The sequence below is a fragment of the Rhinolophus ferrumequinum genome, chromosome 2 (genome assembly GCF_004115265.2).
Source record: "Rhinolophus ferrumequinum isolate MPI-CBG mRhiFer1 chromosome 2, mRhiFer1_v1.p, whole genome shotgun sequence".
NCBI classification, from domain to species: Eukaryota; Metazoa; Chordata; class Mammalia; order Chiroptera; family Rhinolophidae; genus Rhinolophus; species Rhinolophus ferrumequinum.
In genome coordinates, this window is record NC_046285.1 from 57,582,235 (window position 1) to 57,605,782 (window position 23,548).

General features: G+C 37.9%; 1 protein-coding gene across 8 annotated transcripts in view; it reads right to left on the reverse strand.

Annotated features, from left to right (window-relative positions):
- LPP (LIM domain containing preferred translocation partner in lipoma) overlaps positions 1–23,548 on the reverse strand; it is a 656,883-nt gene that overhangs the window by 497,916 nt on the left and 135,419 nt on the right. The window contains exon 1 of one of the 8 annotated variants that reach the window (XM_033123226.1): positions 2,179–2,200. The exons of the other annotated variants lie outside the window; for them this stretch is intronic. The gene's annotated coding sequence lies outside the window, so the exon portion shown is untranslated. Of the gene's footprint in view, positions 1–2,178; positions 2,201–23,548 lie in introns of those variants that run through there. 8 annotated transcript variants of the gene reach the window in all.

Genomic DNA, 23,548 nt, shown 5'->3' on the forward strand with positions numbered 1-23,548 from the left:
CAGAGGGTAAGGGGACAAGGGGGTGGTAGATGAGGGTAAAGGGGATCAAATATATGGTGATGGAAGGAGAACTGACTCTGGGTGGTGAACACACAATGGGATTTATAGGTGATGTAATACAGAATTGTACACCTGAAATCTATATAACTTTACTAACCATTGTCACCCCAATAAACTTGAATTAAAAAAAATAATAATCCATTAAAGAGAATGAAATAATCCCAATGAACTCGCCCATTAGACGTGACTCTATACAGTGCCTAGTACAGAGTAAGCACTCAGCAAATCTTCATCATTATTGTAACTAAGATATCTCTCAGCAAAATAGTTTGCAATGTATGTAAGGTAAACAAAGATATACTAACTGTGCTTTCAGAAAATCACAAATATTACATAAAATATAAAACAGGATAAAGGAAAAAGGTAATAAGAAGGCGAGAGGTGCTACTTTAATCTGTGCTACTTTAGCTACAGATTAAGGAAGATCTCTCTGACATGACATCTGTACTGAGCCTTGGATGATGAGTCCAAGCCAGCCATATATAGAATCAAAGGAAAGTCAGGTGGTAATCAACTTGGTTTATAAACAGGACAAAAGGAAGGCCAGTACGTCTGTAGCTTACTGAGTGAAGTGGTTAGGGGTGAGAGATAAAGGAGAAGACATGGTCTATATATCAGAGCCTTGCAGGCCACTGAAGAGTCTTTCAAATGTTTCAGGATACCTGGAAAACCACTGTATGGTGAGGATGTGATATGATCCAATTAACAGTTTCAGATCTTTCCATGTGGTATGAAGGACCACAAGGAGAAAGCATAAAAATATAGAGCCCATTTCAGAGACTCTATTGTCAAGTTAAGGTAAGGCATGATGACTTGGGTTGAGTCACTATACTCCTATGCATTTGCCTTACACAGCCCCATGCTTACCCTCTCGACCACCTCTTGCAAAAGAGCTGATGAGAGCAATCACAATCAGGAAATATTCTGGAGGCAGAACACACACTCACTGGCCAAGTATGGACTCTGAGCAAGGGTGGTAGCAAAATGAGTTAGACGAAGGCCCACAGCATGATGGGAAACATGCCCCATGATTCAGCAGGTCTGAAGGGGGCTTGATGCTGCATTTCTAGCAAGCTGTGAGGCTTGACAGTGATCTTGCTGCTCCGTGAGTCACACTTTGAGAACCAGTGGTATAGGAGAGTCTGGAGGCAGGAACACCAATAGAGCAGGAGGCAATAAGAGCTTGGCTTTAGGTTGGTAATAGATGAAAGGGAGGAAATCCAAAAGATGTAGCAAAAAAGAAACTGTCTTAAGAGTGGAGGACAAATAATCCATTAGTGAAAATAAAAAAGAAGATGGTGGAATTGATTCCAAGTTTTCTTTAATGACATTACTTAATCTACAGATCGTTTCTATCTATCTAATGCAAAGCACTTTCACAAGTCATATTTCCTGTAGTGATGGTTTATACCTATAAGACAAGGCAAAGGAAATGATTGTGGTTACAGATAATAATAACAACAACGCCAATCGTTTATTGAGAACTTATTCTGTACCAGGTACATTACAACATATACTATCCACAATTCCGACAATAATCCTATTCCTATTTCACAGATGACAAAACTAATTTTCAGAGACATTATGTAGCTCATCCAAAAACACTCCTGCTTCACTGGATGCAAACCCAGGAATGGACCCTAAAATCTATGACCATCATCTCCATTCTGCCTAAGAAGTTGCATCTCTAGAATTAACTGCCCACTTAGGGCATTCATCCTCAAAATCAGGGTTTCCTTCAGAAACCTGACTAAGCTTCTCCAAGTGGCAAAACTTGATCAATGGACTCTAGGAGCACAGGAGTGAAGTCCCTAAGGCCACGTGGCAGGTCTGTAGCAGAACTGTGACTCATTTCATACCCTCACAAAACAAACATGGTGTTTCTATGCTCATGCTCAGAGTCATGTCTACTCCCATGTTCTTTACAGCCCCATGCCTACCCTCTTAACTTTACTCTGCTTTTTCTTTATACTTTTTTCTGCCCAGAGAGTAACTGGCTCTCTACACAGCGATGCATTTAGAGTGAGGATGTGAGAAAGAGGCCCTCGTTTGTGAAGATACATGGTGAACGGTAGTGGATATTGACAAGGCATCAGTAGGTAAGAAAGATGAGCTTACACGTTTCCCCAGCCCAGGAAGTGGGTAAGAAATGAGCCACAAGATCTTCCTTCTAGTCACCCACACTGTGCTTTCCCAGGATGATTCACAGGTATGGCTCCACGGACCTGACAAAAAGGACCATCATCAGAAAGATAAAAGGATGTTTTTATGCCTGCTCTCTTTTTTTTATTTGTTCCTTCTTGAGTAATAACTATTAATTGTGCTATGCGGGCAGTACAGAGATGAGTCTACCGGGAAGCCAGCACAAATCCATCAAGTGCTTTTAGCCCGAGCATTTTAGAAGCAATTGCTTACCACATTTTCCCTGTTCTTTTTCTCAGCTAGAATTAAAGTGGATTTTACCACACAATCACCCCAATGCCCTCCTCTCCCACTTCCAAAATGAAGACAGAAGATGGCTGTTGATCTATCACCAGCAAATTCACAAGGAATATGTGAGAAAACAAGTTTGTTTAGTGTTTATAAAGCCTAAGTACTGGTCCCTAAAACAGGTACTCAATTTACATTAACATATAACAACCTATGAAATAGATATTGTCCAATTTGGGCAAATAAAGGAATTAATGCTCAGAGATGACATGTTGTCTGAAATCCAACAACTGGCAAATAGGAGAGCCAGGAAGTAAACACAGGTCTTCTGACTACAAAGCCAACCCTTTTTCTACTTATTACAGCTGTCCTGTACACACTTCCAAGAGTTTCCACGATCTTCCATTCTGTTCTGCAGAAAATTCAAAGCTTCAAATATTCCTTATAAATAAGGCTGTAATGATCAAAAACCTGTTTCAAAATGCCTTTTCTAGGAATACTAAGTGACAAAACCATTGTAAATGCCATAACGCTTGCCTCTGATGAAGGCAACACGTTCTTAACAATAGCTGGATTTAGGGATCAGTTAGAGTCTGCACCATGCCTAACACGGAATCGTAAAGGCTCTTGAATTTCTTAGCACAGGGTTCTGACCAAATAGCAACATTACACAAAACCTGCTCCCTCACCCCGCCCCAGGGCATGTCCTGAAGAAAGAAGAATCAGAGGAGTGGAAGTAACAGAAGACTGAGGGCCTGTAATACAGTCACATGTTCACAGAGGCTCTGAATCATTATGAAGTAGATAAAATAAAAAACCCAAATGAAAAGTTAATATAACTAAGCTTAAACTTATCTTTTCATTATTACTCCCATACCCTCTATAGCATAGGTAGATGTTGGAAAGGATCAAACAAAAGGAAAACTAAGAATCCAGTCTTCAGGTCTTTAGATATATTATCTGAACAAAATGGGAATTAATTATGTGCAAGCAGCATCCTTTTCTATCTCCCCTTACCTAGAGGGGTGGTGAGGTTCAGCATTTTGAAAAGATTCTTTATCATAAGCAGAGCTGACAGGGACACCTGATGAGAATGGTAATTAAATCAAGAAGTAAATAAACACTTGGATCAATGTTCTTTACTTTCGGTAGCTGACTTAAGAAACAGGGTTACTTTATAAAGGTGGTATTTCTCTCTTCTAACCATAAATATAGGGTAGCTTCACAAGCTTTCTCTCTTTTAAAAGTTATTTTGTTTCTCAACAAATGCCAGTTAACCACCTTCTATGTGCTAGTTAGTGTGTGGTTTGGGGGGAAAGGATGGTAGAAAAAGAAAAGGACACAACACATATTTTCAAAGAGCTCAGAGTCTGGTACCTAAGTCCAAGCACAAAATGTTGTGATTTTTTTTTTTAAGTCAGCAAGTTATGTTCTCAATTATGAAAATACCAAATGTCAGATTCTTCTCCAGTCCAAGCAATAATGTAAAATGAGCCAATTCTTCTGAATCAGACTTTTTTTTTAATGAAAATTATGACTGTTGAAGCTTTTCTCCTAATGCCAAATTAATAGAACTCAGAGGAAAACACAGGGTCAATTTATTGTGCTCCGGATTCTCCCCAGGCTCTAACCACTGTCCCGTAGAAATACAATGTGATCCACACATGCCATTTTAAATTTTCTAGTCACCACACTTAAAAAGAAGAGCAAAAAGAAATGTGTTTTACAAATACATGCAAAATATTAGCCTTCCCACATGTGACACTACCACATTTCAAGTGGTCAATGGCCACCTGTGGCTAATGGCACCATACTGGACACCACATCTCCAACCTGTCCTCAACCTTCACCTCACAGTAACTGAACAAAGTGAAACATTTGTTGGAGAAAGGAGACAAGTTCACCATAGCAATCAAATTACATGGATTTCCACAATTATTTCTCTTAAACCTGTGTCTCAAGACCAAGAGATGATAGGACACTGTGGTTGCAAATATCAGAGAGGGAAAATGGCTCCATCCCATATGTAAGGATTAGGAAAACCAAACAGGTTCAAGGATTACTACCAACAAAATGGTAACTTAGCCACTCTCCCTACTGGTATACTGATATCATCAAGTACAGGACCTGAGATGCTACCCTCAAATCTTTTGTGGCTTGAACCAAGGTTCATTTTCCAACCCTAGTCACCAATACTTCCTCTTCACAACCCCACTGCGCATCCTCTGAGAATAATGCAGAGCAGATAAAAATTCAGTAAATGTGCAATGCATCAATTTATAAAGCGACCAAAAAGAAAAAGAAAAAAAGAGAATAAAAGGTAAGAAACTCTTCACCTTTTCTGGTATTGGTCTATAGATACAGAAAACTATGTTCCCCTGTCAAAAATAAAGGAGTCCCCATCACTCTCCATCACTTCTTCCTCCAGGACAGGAGAGGATGATAATGGCTGACATCCATTACGCCATATTAATCAAGGGAAAGGATCATGTCCCAAAGTCATCTGGAAGGATGGGCGGTGACCATCTCTCACTCCATTCTGCTTTCCCTACTGTTGCCCTTTCTGTTGGCGATTTAGTTTCTAAGGGGGACTCTAATCCCCGTGTTTTTCACTTGGTAAAAAATACACAAAACTAGCAGTCACTCAACTCTCCTCTCAGACAGACCCCATGGTTAACAGTAGAAAACAGATTGCAGCAAGCCCCAATATGGTCCTCAGGACCAAAGGATATTTTCTAACTGAGCTGTGGGAGCCACCTGTTTTAGGAGCTTTGGCCTTCCATTAGAATGAGACCGGTAGTTTGAAGACTATTCAGTGATTTCCACCACTAATTTGCAAAGGTGTCAGAGTATTAATAGTCCCAGACAAGCAGTCTTTAGATAAAACATAATAAAACAAAACTGATCAGCAGCAATGTTAACATCTCGGTAATAATAAATCATGTTGATATCATATACTTCCTGATATGAAACCATGAGAAGGGCTTCAACGCAATGGTGGTCTTCCCAAAAATCCACGATCCCTGGCAATTCATGAGAAAACATCAGAAAATTCAAATTGAGGGATGTTCTACAAAATACCTGCCCAATAAACTTAAAAAGTGTCAAGATCATGAAAAACAAGGAAAGGCTGAGGAACGATTACCAACAGGATGAAACTAAGCAGACATGATGACTAAATGAATAGTATCTGAACGGGACTGTGGAACACACAAAATGCATTAGTGGAAAAACTGAAGAAATCCAAATAAAATCTGTAATTTAATTACTCGTGTTGTACTGGTGATATTTCTTAGCTTAGATAAATGTACTTTGATTACGTAAAATATTAACATTAGAGGAAGGTAGGTGAAGGGTATACAGACACTCTACTATTTTTGTAATTCACCAACAGAAACAGATAAACATTACTGAGAACTGAATACCCTCAAGCTTCTTCCAATCAAATGAAAACTCCATCAGGAAAAGAGCTGACAAGACTGAACTACAAGAAAAGACATTACATAAAGTGACTTCTCACTTTTGGTTGTTCTTATAAAAATTAAAAACCATTTCCAATGCATTTGATTAGTTAAAAGCTTCACTGGAAGCTAGGAATTAGCTGAATTAAAGAGACTTTTTTTAAAAAAAAATTATAAATAAATAAATAAAGGAATAGAATGAAAAAGTCTAATATTGCCAAAAAAGAAATCAGTAATCGAAAAATTCACATTTTGGCTAATTGTTAAAAATTTTTATTGTATATTTGGACTCATATTATATACAGAATTATCTTCCCAAATCACATTTGAGGGTTTCAAAGATTATACTTGCTCTGTTTTACTGGAAAAAAAAAAAAAAGAAGAAGAAGAAGAAGAAGAAAAAATGTCTATCTCCATCTGTTCTAGGAAAGAAAAAAGCTTAGCCAACACATTCAAGGATTTTCAGATTCAGGGTGTCCAGACTTTCTAGACCCCATCCCAAGTGTCTGTGAAACTATATAACCTAGCCTGGGAAAAATCATTTTTAAAGAATCATGTTACTTTTTTTCAAATCTTTCTTTCATAAGCCAGTTTTTCTTCAACTCAGTTTACCTGATTCACCAAACCAACCAGTGACTAAAACATAGAGAAATGTAATTCTACCATTTCCCATAGATAGGTAGGTGGGTAGGTTGGTTGGTAGGTGGCAGGGTTTGCAGGGAGAGGGAGAGAGAGAGGGGAAGAGGGAGAGGGAGCGAGAGGGAGGGAGAAGGAGGGAGAGGAAGAAAGAGAGAGAGACAGAGAGAGAGAGAGAGAAATAAAATCACTTGAGCCCAGTGTACCAGCTGAGGTCCTCTGCTAAAGGAAAAGGACTTCCAGAAACATGCTCCGTCCCGAACCCTCAGCACTATAACAAAAATTTCAACATATTCACTGAGTACTTTTTAATCATAGTTTTAAAAAAATGTTTTCCCTTCAACAACAGTAGTGAATGTTACAGAAAGCAAATCATGGAGCCCAATACTTTCTACAAGAGCAAATGGTGATCCAAAAAGAGAAACAGAATTACCCAACTAAGCTCTTTCCTATCAGAACCTCTCCGAAACATTCCTTCAGATATTCAAACCTTACATTAAAAAGCAAGGCCTGAAACAATTAAAAATAAATAAACAAAGGGAAAGGAAAGTATTGCAAACAAAGAACCATGCAAATATCAGGATACAGAGACAAATAAAAAAGACGAAGCTCTTCTTGGCACTAAGGAGCTTTGGAACTGCTTCTACCCTCCTTGGAGGGTATTTGAAGGGATTTTGGAGGGCTTTCTTGGACATGAAGATTGTGTTTTCCCTGCAGCCTATCTGTTTGTGTCTGCCTGTCCTCCTACACTCCAGATACACAGGGTCCAAAGCTAATGCTGGTGTTTTTCTAATTGCCTCTTGTTGCCTCTAGATCAGGGGTGTCCAAACTGTGGCCCGCGGACCAACTGCAGCCCTCGGGCCAACTGCAGCCCACGATCCATTGTTAATTGACCCGCAGCAAATTCCAAAAATATATTTAGTTTACTTATATAAACCAGGTGAGGCAATACGTACTTCACCTCGAGTGAGTGGCCCGGCTGTTTGTGTATTTTACCGCACATGGCCCTTGGTGAAAAATGTTGAAAAAAGTTTGGCCAGCCCTGCTCTCGATCATTACTCCACTATGACATACCCTGATGCTAGCCTCCTATTCTCCCACTTCTAATGTTTATTTTATCTTCTCTATTGAGACCTCAAGATCCTGAGATCTCTTTTCTCCCTGTGTGCCATCCCTTCGTGGCAGCATTTTTTTCCTGGTTCAAGGTAGAGCTTATATACTACACAATTTCAGGCATTATTTTGGTCCTTTCTCTGCCCTGACCCTCCCCGATGTTGGATTAATACAACAATCTGCCTTCTCAGCTCTCACGCCTACAGTGTTTGATTGTAGTACACTAAATAGAACTTTCAGAGGCTAAGATATCAACAATGCAAAAATAACTTCAATATCAACCCTCTCAATTTACAGTGTAGAGTTAATGAAGCGTTTCCTTACTCATTACCTTCTTTGATTCCCATCACCCTTGTAAATCAGGGACAACAGAACTGGATGCCCATTTAACAAAAGAGGAAGCAAACTTGCAGAGACGGGAAGTAACCTCTTCCAAGGGCTCACAGGAGACTTGGCACTGCTGGAACTTGAACCCAAAATCTCCTCATACCTGGCCCAGGGTGCTTTCCATTACTCCATGCATTCGAGGTTCTAGGAAAACCTACAACTGCACAAAAAAACAGTGGCATACCCAGTAATGCCAAGGACAAAGCTTTAACCTATACCAGAATTAAGCCAGCATTTTTAGTTGACTTAGAAAGGGAAATAAAACACTGAAAAATTAATTAAAGAAAAAAGTTATCCAACTGATCCTGTTAGAGACGATTAGCAGAAATATCTTGCAAAGAATGTGGGTGTCCTGGAAGATTCATTGTCGTCATCATTATAATTTCTAATCATGCTGTGTGGGCAGGTGTCCGTGGAGCAGAAACACCATTGGCACCCAGATTAGCAGTTTCATCAGGAGACTAGAAAACGAAGTCTGCAATTCTTAGACCTCAGAGCCTGAATCACAACTTTCCCCTCAGGGATCAGCAAATATGCAGTCTGTGCCTTAGCCAGGATTGTGGGTCCTGCCAACGGAGGTCATCAAATACCAGGTCCATCAGAAAGCGCCCAGGGGAACAAGATATAGGAGGCTTCCTGGGAGCCTGGAAATACCATCAGCTGTAGAGACAGCAGGCTAGAGTTGTAGTCCCACATTATGCCTCTAATTCGCTGAGTAACTTTGAATGAATCATTTGCCTTCTTTGCATTTTTGTTTTCATTCTCCTCTGAAAATTTAGAGTTTTAAAACTAAAACTGTTCGTTTTCAAATGAGACATGGGAGGAGGTCAGGAGGGAAGGCGGCCAGCAGTAAGGCTTTAGGCTTCCCCTAGCTCTGTGCCCTCCCCACCATGACGGCAGTTCTGTTTTTATCATTTTACATTCTGAACATGAGCCACTCTGCAAGATTTAGCTTGAGCAAAGTGTTCAAGTCCATGAAAATCACGGGCATGATCTCTGCTAATCCATCAGCTCTAACATTCTGATTCTACTCAAATGTTTTCTCTGGGGTAATCATTACAAAGATCTTTTTTACCCAATTTACTTGATTTGGAGACAATTGTATCGGTAGACTTTAAGAATAACCCTATTAATAAAACACCCTGAAAATGTAATGTGAAGCATGTCAACATTTTCTTATGCTACCACATTAGTAGATAACCAGAGAGAATGCCCAAAGATGGCAGAGACGAACCAGAGTAACAGGAAGGAACCACCACAAATCCCATAATTATTTCACAAGGATTCATTTATTCACACAAAAATATTTCTTAGGTACCTGCTACCTAACGGGCATCATGATAGACTTGAAATGAATTAACACACAAGGTTCCAGACCCCATGAGGCATTACATTATAATTAGGTCTGGCATTTAGAAAACCTGTACGTAGCCAAATAACTAAATCAAAAACTCTGCTTAACAAAATATGTGGTATACAGTTAATGCAATTCTTAGAGAAAAAAAATTGTACCTTGTTTATATAAATAAAAAAGCTGAGATGAAGATACGTGAATTAAGAGTCAAGCTCTGACCATCAGAAAAACAACAAAATAAATCTAGGCAAAGCAGAAGAAATGTATTATTGAAGATTTTAAAGAGGAAATAAAGGACGGCAAGCCAATAAATAAACGTAAGTGCTGTTTTGTTTTTTAAATAAACAATAAACCTTTTGCTAAACTAATCAAAAAGAGGGATAGAGAAATAAAGTACAAAACCACATAGCTTTAAATAATAATATGGAAATAAGCAAAAACATAGAGAAAATGAAAATAATTACAAAAAAATTATTTAACTCCTGGCAAATCAATTTGAAATAAGTGACTTTTCTAAAATACAATTAACAAAGGTATCCACAGAAGAGATATAAAAGAAAATTAGTTCAATTCATGTAGGAGAAATAATATGTTGTTAAAGAGCAAATACCTCCACCCCTCAAAAAAAAAAAAAAAGGCATCACATCAAGGCAGTTGCACAGGGGAATTCTATCACATTTTTAAGGAATAAATCATATAAATGCTATACAAGCTATTTCATCAAGAAAAGCTTCCAAATTATTTTTATGATTTAAGCATAACACTGATAATAGAATCTGGCAAAGCTAAAACACAAATACACACATACACAATTTTCAAATAATCTCACTTATAAAAATTGATGCAAAAGTTGTTAATAAATTACTGACCTCTAGATTGCAAAAATACTAAAAAAATTAATGTAAACTATGACCCAGTGGATATTATTTCAGTAACACTAGCATGATTTCCTGTTTTAAAAAAAACGTACTTATGTATTACACCAAATTTGTTGAACGAAGAAAAACCTAAAATATTTTCTTAAAGTAAAGGCGACAACGTATGATTGTTTCCATAGTTTCCAAAGAGGTATTAGATAAACGTTTAACAATCACACTCTTTATTTTAAAAAACAAAAATAAGAGAACACAGAACAGGGATGGATAGTTTTTTGTTTTCTTTTTTTCCCTCTTCTTCTGTCTCCCCCCACACTCTGGTTCAAGCCATTGTTTCTCAGGTCTAGTTGTGTAGGACACAACTCCCTGGTCCGTGCTGGTATTAGGAGCCTTGTGCTCTCTCAGCTGAGGCAGTAGGTCGCTGTTCCTCGGTCAGCTGCTCACGGCAGCCCAGCTCCAGGGAGAGCCATTGTTCACAATCTTAGCTGTGGAGGGTGCAGCTCACTGGCCCATGTGGGAATCGAACTGGCAAACTCAGTGTTAGGAGCACGGTGCTCCAACCACCTGAGCCACCGGGCCAGCCCCAGGATGGATAGTTTTTAACATAACATAATATTTTTCAAACAAACACCCAACATCATAAGTAATGGGGAACATTATAAATATTCCCATTAAAGCAAGGAAAAAAAAGCATACTCGAACAATAGCATGTTCTAACACTGCTATTTAATATTTATTCTTCTAGAGGTAGGAGATAATATTATACAATTAAAATGAAGTAACAAGAGTTAGAAAAATTAGAAAGAAAAAGGTAAATTATAGTTATTGACAGATGAAATGATTACTTAACTAGGGGCTCAATGAAATTCATCTAAAATCATTCAAATAGTGAGAGAATTCAATAAAGTGGTTGGGTAGATAATTATCTGAAATCAAGAAAACACACACACACACAGTTACATGATATAAGCAATAATTCCATTAACTAGAGCAAGCATAAAATAACCAGGGAAATAAGAAACATTCATGGTCTACATGAAGAAAAATTTAAATGATCCTGGGCATATAAGAGAAAATTTTAACAAACTGTAAAGCATAGTTTTCTAAGAAAAAGAAATAATATCTTGCCAATGCATAATTTATAATGTTAATGAATAAATTCAGAGCAATCCCTATAAAAATATCAATAAGACATTATTTTTAGAACTAGACAAGTTCTAAATTTCATGGAAAAATTAACAAGTGCTAAAAGACAAAAATTCAGAAAAAGAGGAACTAATGAGAGTGGAGTAGCACCATCAGGTAATAAAAACGTATTGTACAGGTATAATAATTGAAGGCATAATAATGGGTCCTCAAAATAATGCAAATTCCTAAGTATTAAATATTTAAGTAGTTAAACATCAAGGAATTTAATATAAAAGTGGTTTTTTAAATCAGTGTGGAAAAGATGGACTATACAATAAACAGTGTTTGGACAGGTGGATCTGGAAAATATCAAAATAGATCCCTACCTCACATCATTAACCAAAATATAATTTCATTGGATCATTGATGAGAGAGAGAGAGAAAGAGAGAGAGAGAGGGAAAAGGGAGAAGAGAGAGAATGTGAGCAGAAAGCAGATGAAATAACTAGAAGGAAAACTGGGGGAAAAAATTTAAATAATCACAAAGTAGAGAAGGCATTTCTGTATGTTACACAAAACCCAAAAACCATAAAGCCAAAAGATTGAATTTACTATATAATTTTTTTTTGATCTGCAAGTTGAACAAGACAAATGCAAAATAATGGGGTATTACAACTCCTATCATAGTCTAAGGGTTAATTTTTTAACTGCAATAAATCAATAAGCACAAGTCCAACAATCCAATAGAAAAGGAGACAAAGGACCATTCACAGAAAGGAAACACAATGACTACAACCTATTTAAAGTGATGTACAAAGTCACTAACAACAACAGAAATGCAAATTAAACTACAAGCTACCGCACATAAGATTCGGACACAGAAATGATCATCTAGATATATGATTATATGAGAAAAGCAAGATGCAAAATAATGTGTGTAGTATGTTCCCCTTTGTGTGAATATTCTACAACACTGGAAAAAAAGGCATATAAATACATATATATACTTGTCTATACCCAGCTTTATTTCTAGAAGGGGACATAAGGAACTGATAACAGTATTGGCCTTTGGGTGGGAAAAGTAAAGCAATGAGACATTGATAGCAGAAAGATTTATTTTCCTTTATACGTCTTTTTGGGACTTTTTAATTTGTAGTATACATTTGTGTGGCTTATTCAAATTAATTTTTAGTTTTCTTTAAAGAAAGGCTGGCCAACAATGCATCAGTGAGAATGTCAAATGCAGGGAAGGGAGCTGGCTAGATGGTCACAGCCCTGCACCCCTGCAATATATTATGGCATACTGCAATGACAATGACCAAGATATCAAGGCTTGAAGCCTAATGCAGATACTTAATAACTTTGACTTCTTGGAAGTTCTTTATTCTTGCAGTATCTCAGTTTTCACAGCTGTGAAACTGAAACCTAAAATTTACACCTCAACAGATTGTTCTGAAAATTAAATAAAATAAACATATGTATACCACCTATCCCAAGGTCTGGAAAGGAATATATGTTCAATAACTGTTAGTTCCCACCACTATAAGAACTCTTCCTCAAATAATAATAATTATTAGTATTAGTATTATTATCATTATAGTACTATTCTGCTCAACCACATACATTCAACCTAACACTCCCCACTAACCGCTCTGTCTTCAGCTTCCTGTTCCATTGCCACAACATCCTTAGCCCTCATGAAGCAAGAGATGAATAAATAATTACCAATTCTAAATACCAGTCAGGAGAACAACTGAAAAACATCTATTGCAGCTCCCAAATTTCACTGAGAAATGAGTAGTGGCCAGCTGTAGTTAAGTGGCTGACCAAAGGGATGGAAACTCAAGTCTACCGCCTCCATTCCACAGACTACACCACAGCTTCTCATGTGTTGGCAAAAAAAAAAAAAAAAAAAAAAAAAAAAAATGTGCCTCTTTCCCTCAACTTCGCTGGTCCCTCATATTTAAAGGTTACCTCATTTTACTTCCAGAAAGCTCTATTTTTACTCTGACGCACCTACAACACACGCCTCCATCAGGCATCCCTGGCCTCACGCCTCTTGTCCACATGATAGTCCCATGTTCTCTGAACACAGTCATAGCTTCATATTCTCACACACATTAGAGGACAAAGTTACCCGTCTCACAGAACAAAATGTCAATATTGTCAATTTTCCAAAAGAGGGGGAAAAAGAAAAAAAAAAATTTAATGAAGACTTTATCCTGATAGAAAGAAATGTGGGCCCCTTTCTCTAGAACCTGATGACTTAACAATGGACAGTTAGAGGCTGCCTCCTTAGAGCACAGTCTTTTGTTAGTGGTGATGGTGGTAGTGAGGTTTTTGTGTGTTTATTTTGTTTTATTTTCTTTCTGTGTTTGGTCTTTGAGAAAGATTCTATTATGGTTGCTATCAGTTCTCATTTAAAGAAATAAGGACAATGGTATTAATAATGAAACAAAAGTACTCCTTTTTACTCTCTGTGGTCTACAAGGAGTTTCACATTTCATTCAGATCAGAACTCCATGTTTTACTGATGTGAAAGTGTGTGGTTTTTGCGATAGCCAAGTTCTTCTAATATTCAACTTTCTTGTGTCTTACTTGCAATTTACAGTAAACGAATCCCAATATTTCCCCTTTGTCTAAATAAGCCCATTTTCAAAACAACCAGGCCACCTCAGTCATGGCACTTTTCATGAATATCATAGGGGCATGAGTCTATTAAGAGCCAGTTTATTGTGTTAATCTCAACTATGAAATGGATGGCCCAAATTTTACCTTTAGACTCCACAGGACATAACTATTCTGAAGAAGCACAGAAGAAAGCCAAGTCCTGCCTTATCTCCCCTTCCCTCAATGTCCTCTCAACCTTCATTTTTGGTTAAATTTGAACAGAGACATCAGGGGTGGTCAGTCTACAACAGGAGAAAAACCATCACTGCCATCATTCCCTTAATTAATCAGCATCCTTACCTTGGATAATAGTTCATCTTGAAAAATTCTTTCATAGGTGCTTAACCATCCCACCAAGCCTTGGAAATAGAGGATGCCAAAATTATTCTTCCCAACTATGTATTAGAAGAAATTTAGGCTCAGAAAGGGCAAGTGAATTGCCCAGGAACCCCCAGCAAGAAGTGGCAAGACCAGATCCTTAGAGGAAGGACAGTTTCCGCTCTCTACTCTGCCTAAGGAGAGCACCCCGAAGCCTCCCTCAACCCTCCATGCATCACAGCCTCTTAGCTGTTCCGTGATGACATGATTCCATCAGCAACACTGTCCATCAGCTCGTACTTGACGTGGTGGCTTTTGTTTGTCCACTGCCTGGGCCTAGTAGTGGTTACGTATTTTCACTATCATCATGGTCCATCAATTGTCAGATTGTCACAAGCAATTTGTTTCTAGTCCTTGTTACAGTCCTAAAGTTCTAAATGATTTGTAATTTAGGAACCAGTGCTCTTTCCCCACGACATTGTCACTCACACCACCATTTACTTCCTTAGGAGGAAGAACAAGAGGCAGAGTTATGGGTCTCCACTTACTCCACTTCAGCTCAGCCTGCCTTCCCTCAGTCACAGCCCACAGTGAGCTGTTACATGGGCATTATCCATTGTAGGAGTCTGTGATACATAAAGGCTGAGGACTACTGCTATCGAAGGTAGGGGCAGCGTGGCCTGCAGAAGTTGGTTTTCCTAGAAAAGAAGAGAATATCTGACTTCCCTGTAGACTGAGTAAATCTCTAGCATCAGTCCTGAATGTGTTCTATGGCCTGATGTTTGGGTACCAAAACTGCAAACCTCAGAGAGCCCTGCTGATAACCCCTAGCAGTCTCACTAAAAAATTATGTCCGCACAGAGGTAACATGAGTATGTCACCTATTACTCAATTTACACACAACACACACACATACACACATATACCAGTGCACAAAATGGATGCAGTCTGATACTACAAGTGACAAAAAATGCCCACTGTCCATTCAATACATGTCAAGACAATTTATCCTAACACTTAAGAGGTAAACATCAGTCTTCCGAGTTTTAATGACATCAGCTTGACCATCACTGTTACCACTTATCTCATAGGACCATAATATGTATCATCTGTCTCTCTCACTACACTGTACATGCCCTGCAGTGAAGGATCAATTATTCATTCAAATAAATATTTAGTGAGCAACTGCTATGTGTCAGGCACTAATCTAGATGGTAGGGATACAGCAAAGAACCAAAAAGGATTAAATTCCTACATCCCAGTGACCAAGGCAGAAAATTCACAAACAGGTAAATGAACACAATTTTTAAAGAGCAATAAATATGTTAAAGAAAAAACAAAGTAGGGTAAAGGAAATAGGGGGTGCTTAATGTGGGGAGAGGGGTTATCTATATTACGTCTACTTTTCTAACTAGTAATTTGGAGCTTTAAATAAAAATGCCCATGCCTGGCTCCCAGCCTCTGATATTCTGATTTCTTTAGTTTGGAGGTCGGCTTGGGCAACAGCATTTTTTATGGGTAGTCCAGTAATTCTAACATACCATCGGGGTTGAAAACCACTGGTGTGCTTGGTTTTGAAGGTGAACAGTCCTGGGTTTGAAACCCACCTGTTACATATCATTTGTGTGATCTCAGGAAACATACTTAATTTCTCTGAGCCTCGGTGACTTTATCTGTAAAATGGAATAATAATAGTAATACATACCCTTCTAGGTTATTAAGAATTAATGACATATGAAAAATCCATAGCAGAGTGCCTAGCACATGGAAAGGATTCAGTATTGGCCATCATTTGCCATTATCTTTATCATTTAAAAATGCACACAGGAGATGCAATCTGGAGGACTGGTCTTAGATGGGTTCTGTTTTCCATGTCCAGTGTGGACCTTTTAAGTGCTTTGTTGTTATTGTTGTTGTTTAGAGCTACTGTTGAAGTAATTGAGTGAGATCATACGTTACATTTTTCTCCTTCCATTAGGAAGTATCTCTTACAGCATTTTAAAAATATTTTAATGAACCAAGGTTTATAAACCTGAAGATTTCACATAAAAATCTGACAAAGCATTCCCATGTGGCTATAACTGATCAGCGCCAGACAGCTGCCACCTTTTTCAAGAAAGCCCTTTTAAGCTCTCCACATCCTCCACCACACCCTGCGGCTCTCTCCCCAAAACATGCTCAGACTGTGGCAGGGGACCAGTCGAATTTCATCGGCCCCCTTGCACCGTTATCTTCCCCACCGTAGAGGAAAACAAGATATTTCCTGTACCCAAGACTCTAAGTGAGAAAAGGAAAGCTAGATAAAAGGGCTTCGTGTTTCAAAAAAAAAGAGACTGGAAGCATTTCTTTGTGGGAATGAAGGGTATCTCTGTGTACTAATTTTGCAAATGCAGTGTGTCTGTGTCAAAAGCATAAAACTTGCATGTCACCTGTTCACTCTTTTACATAACTTACCTGGCCCTGCAGGCAGATGATGTATCATGTCCTTGGCATTGAAATAGGAGCTTTGCAAACATTAGCTCCTTTAATCCCACAACTCAGTGAGGTACTTTCCATTATCACCGTTTTCAAAGATGAGGAAACTGACCCTTGGAAAGGTTAGGCAATGGTCTCCGGTCACATAAATAATAAATGGCAACGTTAGGTATAGAACCAGAATTGTCTGACGTCAAAGTCGAAACTTCTTCCATCATACTACGCTCCCTCCACCCAGGGAACCATTTAGTGTAATCTAACTATTGAGAACAACTAGATGGGAAAATTCTTGGAAAGAATACCATTAGTTTAGAACAGTATCCGGCAGGGCCTCAAATAACGGGAACACCATTTCCTTATTAATATTGATGAGATGTTATACGAACTTAGCTCTTATTTACGTCACTTAGCCCATGGTAAAATTGGTTTCACTATTTGTCGTTTTGCTTAAAGTTATGGAGGCTATCAACGACATTAAGTGAGGACTTAATGCATATCTCTGTCTGCATGTGTCAGGCACTAATCTAGATGGTAGGGATACAGCAAAGAACCAAAATGTATCCTGGACAATGTATCCATGTCCATGCCACGAATGACGAAGCACCATCCCAATAATTTTTGGAGGCTGTGTCTTTCAGACTTCGAGAAACCCACAGATGACACAATGAAATCAGCTCCTCTCTTCCCTTTGTTCCATGTAAAGATAGCTCTACTCTTAAATCTGCAAACAAATTGCAAAAAGAAGAAAACATCACTGTGTGTGTGTGTGTGTGTGTGTGTGTGTGTGTGTTTGACAAAGATCAAAACCAATGACTGAAATGGAAGTCCAAGACACATACAGGCTCGTCTCAAACATTGTCCCTTTGCTGAAGTCTCCCTTGGTTCATCTTGTCAGAATTAACTTGCCTCCAGATTTTAATACAGGTTATTTGTATCTACCATAGATTTCTCCACCACATTATATTTACGTGTTAGGTGTCAACATCTCCACCAAACGAGAATTCTCTGCAAGAACTATCTTTCATTCACTCTTACATACCCACCCCAATCCAATCCCACCATCAGTGTTTGAGCACAAAACACAGCACAAAGTGAGACGCAAAATAAGAGTGAAGGAAGTGAATAAGTGAAGATAAGATTGACCTTTTTCTAACCATGTTTCTTTAAATAAAAGTATACTTAGTATTAGCACCTGCAGAGCTAGGCTTTGTGGGGGTGCAGAGATTAAGTTTTTTAAAGCTTTGGTTCAAGATGCTCACTGTGGACTCGGAGGAACAAATGTACATATATGAGAATATGTAGGAGAAATAAAACATTAAGCCTCCAAAGAGATACAAAAACAAAGTTCTGGCAGTTAAGAGAAACGTGCAAGATATGAAATTCCTCAGGATTTTGCCATAATCTTGATTGTAAGTGGTCAACTAAAATACATCTACCCACATAAAAATGCAATTTCTTTGTCTGATAATTTACTGACATTTCTTTTTTAAAGTTTCTGACATTTAATTATCAAAAGAGCTGTTAATAAAGGTCTTAGCCATAATGGGAAATTCAACTTTTGTATTTCAGCAATTCTGAAAGAGCTGGACTTTTCTGACAATGTAACTGTAAAGAAACTTCAGTCAAAACACACAAGAAAGGAAAAGATACCTAAGATAGATCAAGCCTATAATTATTTACTGAATCCATGCTAACTTCCAGGAACTGCTTTGTTCTCCAGGGAAATAGAGCTCAGTCTTTATTTGGGATAAATATGTCTTCTGGACCAGTGGGATACTGGTCCAGAAGACATACTGGTCCAGAAGACATTAAGATATAACTTTATGAAAAACAGCATAGAAAAGGAAGGTCTGGGCAAAGGGATATGAGATTCAAAGTGGAGAGAAATTACGTAAATTAGGAACTTTATTGATAAATGAGACATAGAAGTATGAAAATAAAAACTAAATAGAGTACCTTGGAGTTTGCATTTATACCCTTAGTTCTGCCTATAATTTGATGACAGAACTTAAGCAAGTCTCTGCCTACATATTAGACTTGCTTATGCCATCACTGAAAAGAAGACATACGGCCTTCCTAGTGGTCTGTTTACAAATCTGGACATTAAACTACCTTCTGAACTGGAGTTACAGCAAGAAAAAGCAAGTTTTCTACTGTCATTTAAATCCATTTGCCCTTTTAGATGTTTGTCAACCAAGAGATTCGAAAACAATAAATCTAATAGCTACACAGAATATATTTTCATCATAATTTACACAAATGACTAAATTGCACACCACTTCATCACAAAGACTAACATACTCCTACATGATCAATAGGGGACATATAAAGAAAGGCAGGCCGATAAGTGCAGTGGTGCCATCAGGGCTCATCCTCCATTGTGTGGCCAAGAATGGAGAATATACAGGGTAATTCTAGACCCTGCTGCCATCAGTCAATACTGGTTCTGTTGGGTAAGAACTTTATTTCCCATTATAAATTTTCCAGAATATTTCCAGTATTATCTCCCACTACTATTTCCTTTCAAATCTCTATTTTATTAAATAGTATCGACCAAACTTGCCTTAACAAACCAGAATCTCCATGGAGAGGCTGAGAATCTATATTATTAATAACAAGTGTTTTCAATGATCAGACACGTCAGGGAAATCCTACTACAGAGCAACTGAGCTACTCATGAACTGCCCACTTTTTGTCCCTTTTGTGTGTGTCTTCTGCCAGCAGTGTGCTTCTTCCTTCTCTGGTGGTGACATATGCTTAGCTATCTTTCAGGACCCAGTTAAAATACTACCTGATTTCACTACCTTCACACTCTCATACATATATTTCTCATCTCCTCTATTCGATTATGAGATCTTAAGAGATCAGAGAAGGAGTCTGATTCATTAGTTCACTCATTCAAGATATATTTCTGGAGTGTCGACCATATGCCAGGTACCGTTCTGGGCATTGGTCATGTAGCAATGAACAAAATGAAGTTCACTATTTTCATGGACCTTCTAGTACAGGTATTGGCAAACTGTGGCTCACAGACCAAATCTGACTCACGGCATGTTTTTGTAAAAAAATTTATTGAAACAGAGCCGCAATCAATTTTTTACATATTGTCTACAGACAGCAGAGCTGAGTATTTTACACATTGTCTGATAGAATGAGTAGCTACATCCGAGACCATATGGGCAACAAAGGCTAAAGTATTTACCATCTGTCCCTTGACAGAAAAGTTTGCTGACCCCTGTTTTAGTATAGCCTTCCCACATAGCACAGTGACTGACAGCCAGTAGGCAATTAATAAGTACTTAGAGAATAAAATAAAGATGGAAAGTAAGAATAAAATCATATAAGGCAGGTCCCATGGCAGAGCCTCTTTTATCCAGTCTCCATCTAATTATGCCAAGACTAATTTCTACCCAGGATAGAATGTTACTTGCAATGCTACAGTTTAGCATAATAAAAAGGGAGGCTGTGGCAAGCTTTCAAACCTATAGAAAAGTTAAGAACTAAATAAATTCGCTGTGTATTCAGAAGTCATTACTATTTCAGGTTCATTTGATCATAACAGCTGGGCTGGCAAAATATATTACAATAACTGTCTTTTCTGGCTTTCTAGTGTTTACAAAAGTTGGGGGAGAGTTGTTACTGCATTTCATTGGTTTGCTTGCCTTCATAATATGCATCTGGTGTAGAGAACCTTTGGGTCATTTGGATCAAGCTGACTAATGAGACTCAGGTTAAGTCAAACACAAATACACAGCTTCACATGAGGAAAACCTCATTCTGTCAAATACCAAAGTCAAATTTACAGGTGCAAAGTAATATCCATATCTTAACAACTGTTTTCTTTACCATGTCCATATGCAAACCCTCTTATCTTTCAAAAAAAGAACTGAAAACTGTGCTCTTTGCAGGATCCTTGTCAGAGGCTGAGTGGCTATGAAGTATAAGGTGGAGAGCTGATATACATTTACGGTTTTACAAGTCTTCTGCAGAGTCAGCTTGGTTTACTACAAAGTAACTGTTTTAGAGTCAAACAAGTCTTGATTCCACAGAATCAAGTGCCACTCATTAACCATGTAAATGTGAGCAAATCATTTAGTGTCTTTGAGCCTCTGCCTCTTATCTACAGAATGGGAATAACATGAGATACATCACGGGGCTGATGTGAGAATTAAATAAGATAGATTGGGGCTGATGTGAGAATTAAATAAGATAGATTAGTGCAAAGCAGCTTTCTCAGAAACAGAAGAAAAGAGGTTTTCAGTAACAGTTGGTTTCTGTCCTTTCATTTTACCCAATAACAAGGGCAACACAGGTTGCCATGCCTCAAAAATACCTCTGTATGATATATCTCAACTCCCTGAAAATGTTACAATATATTTTTAAGTCAATATATTTAGAAAGGTGGCATTTGTACATCTTTGACTCTTTCTTAGTCCAAACTGAAGAAAATTATTTCCCTTGACTTTACTACTCAGAAGCTATATAATAGCTCTTGTTTATTCTATCTCCTGACTGCTAATTTCTAAGAAAATATTAGTTGAAACAACAGTCCCTGAAACCATTACATTAAGAATATCCTGATGATCATCACAGAGTGGATAATCAGGTCAGTTCTAAACATCCCTCCGAAGTCAAACAAAAACGGTCAAGTTCCAATCACTTTCACTTTCTGGTTCTCATGCCCTTGACCCCTGTGACCCCTTTATAAAATCCAACAAAGAAACAAATATGCTCCCATCAAAACAGTCTCCATTCACTTTACAGGTAGATATGGATAGGTGAATAGATATACGGATGGCACAGGGAGATGGAGAGAGACTAATGAAAAAGGGGAAGGCAAGAATGGCCAGAGGATGGGAGACGAGAAGGGTGATCAGATGGGTACGTAGAAGGATAGATAGGTTGCAGGATGGACAAAAAGAGAAATGGATCTCAGGCAAATATAGATGACAAGATGCTAAGCAGACACATTGAAATGCATAAAGAGAGGCAAAGAAATAAATCCATGACAGAAAGATCAATCTCAGGACCGAAATACTAGCACAATTCCCTCTCCTAGCCTACTGCTCCTTCAATCTCCATTTAAAAAAATACCCAAAGGTCTCTCATTATGTCATCATATCCCAAAATGAGGTAACTATAGTATTATGTACATGTCCAACAATGGAAAAGACCCTCTGGGCAAAACAAATTTACGGCATCCTCCTAATAAAGAGAAAATGAAAAGCCTTCCAGAAGGCAGAAGGCAACTCATCTAATGCAGTACATTCATGAGACTACACATACTATTTTTCAATGTTTCTCTAACTACCGTTATGTTAATTAAGAGAACTCGGACTAATAGATTTTTCACAGTCAGAATTTTCTCTAAATTAACAATTCTACAGGTTTAATTTTACCTTACCGAAAAGTACTGCTAAACTCCAGTCCAATACATATTAATTCAGAATGAAATAAAACATCAAATTCCTCTAATGCAAAAACAATGCCAAGTGCCCTGCCTTGTGTTCCCTTTGTGATCAGCACTTAATAATGGAAACAATGGTTAAATATATCACAATAGATGCAAATATATCACTCACACAATGCAACAGTATGCAGTGATTAAAATGTATATTTTTGAAGACTGTTTACATGGGAAAATGTTTATAATATTATGTAAAGAAAATGTAAAACTAGGTATGTATAATATAACCTCCTTAAAAAAAGAATAGAGTAGTTATATATGCAAAATACAATAGTGGTTATCTCTGAATGATGGTTTATAGGTGTTTTAATTTTCTTTTTCATATTTTTGTGCATTTTAATTGTCTAGAATGGGTATACATAAGTTTTATAATTCAAAAAGAAAGGTTTGTTTTGTTTTAGGAAAGACACCAAGATAAAAAATAGGAAGTTTTTGCTTGTCTGTTTTTTTCATTTACAGAGTATTTTCACGTCCGTTAACTCATCTGATCCATTTTAACAACTCAGAGAGATGAGTTCAAGAATCCCCACTGAGAGCCAAGCAGTCAAGCTCACACAGCAAAATGGGACAGAGGAGCCCTGACTCAAGGTTCTCTGGTGCCCTGTTGCCTTCTTTACATTGTCCATTCATTTATCTTAGGAAAAGAGTTTTGTTTTTTAGTGCTGTTTTGTTTTGTTTTTTCCTAGAGTGGCTTCAAAAGTGTTTTGCTTTCCTTCCTCCCCAAAGTACCCACATCTTATTAAAACAAACCAAACAACAACTAAAAAAAGCCTGCACACATAATCCTACCTGGACCCTGAACCCTTTGCCTCACAGTGGGAAAAGAAGACACTGTTCAAGAACATTTCCTACTGTTACTATTTTCATAAACGTATAAAGCCAATTATCCGAACGGCCCGTCCAATCTACTAAGGGAATGTCTAGGCACAATTTAAAAAATGACACAGCCTGACCTAGATAAGAAAACTAGAGACAACGATTTGAAAGCTGCTTAAGACGGCAGAACACTGAGGAAGGTTTAGAGTCAGCATCGAAGAAGCACCACAGCTCAAATCTAGCCGGTCTTGGGATGACTCAACAGTGCTGCTGTGCCGTCTTCCTGCCCATTCATCAGACAGGTTTTTCCATTAGAATTTACTGACGGCATGCTCCCCAGGAAGGTGGTATGATCAATT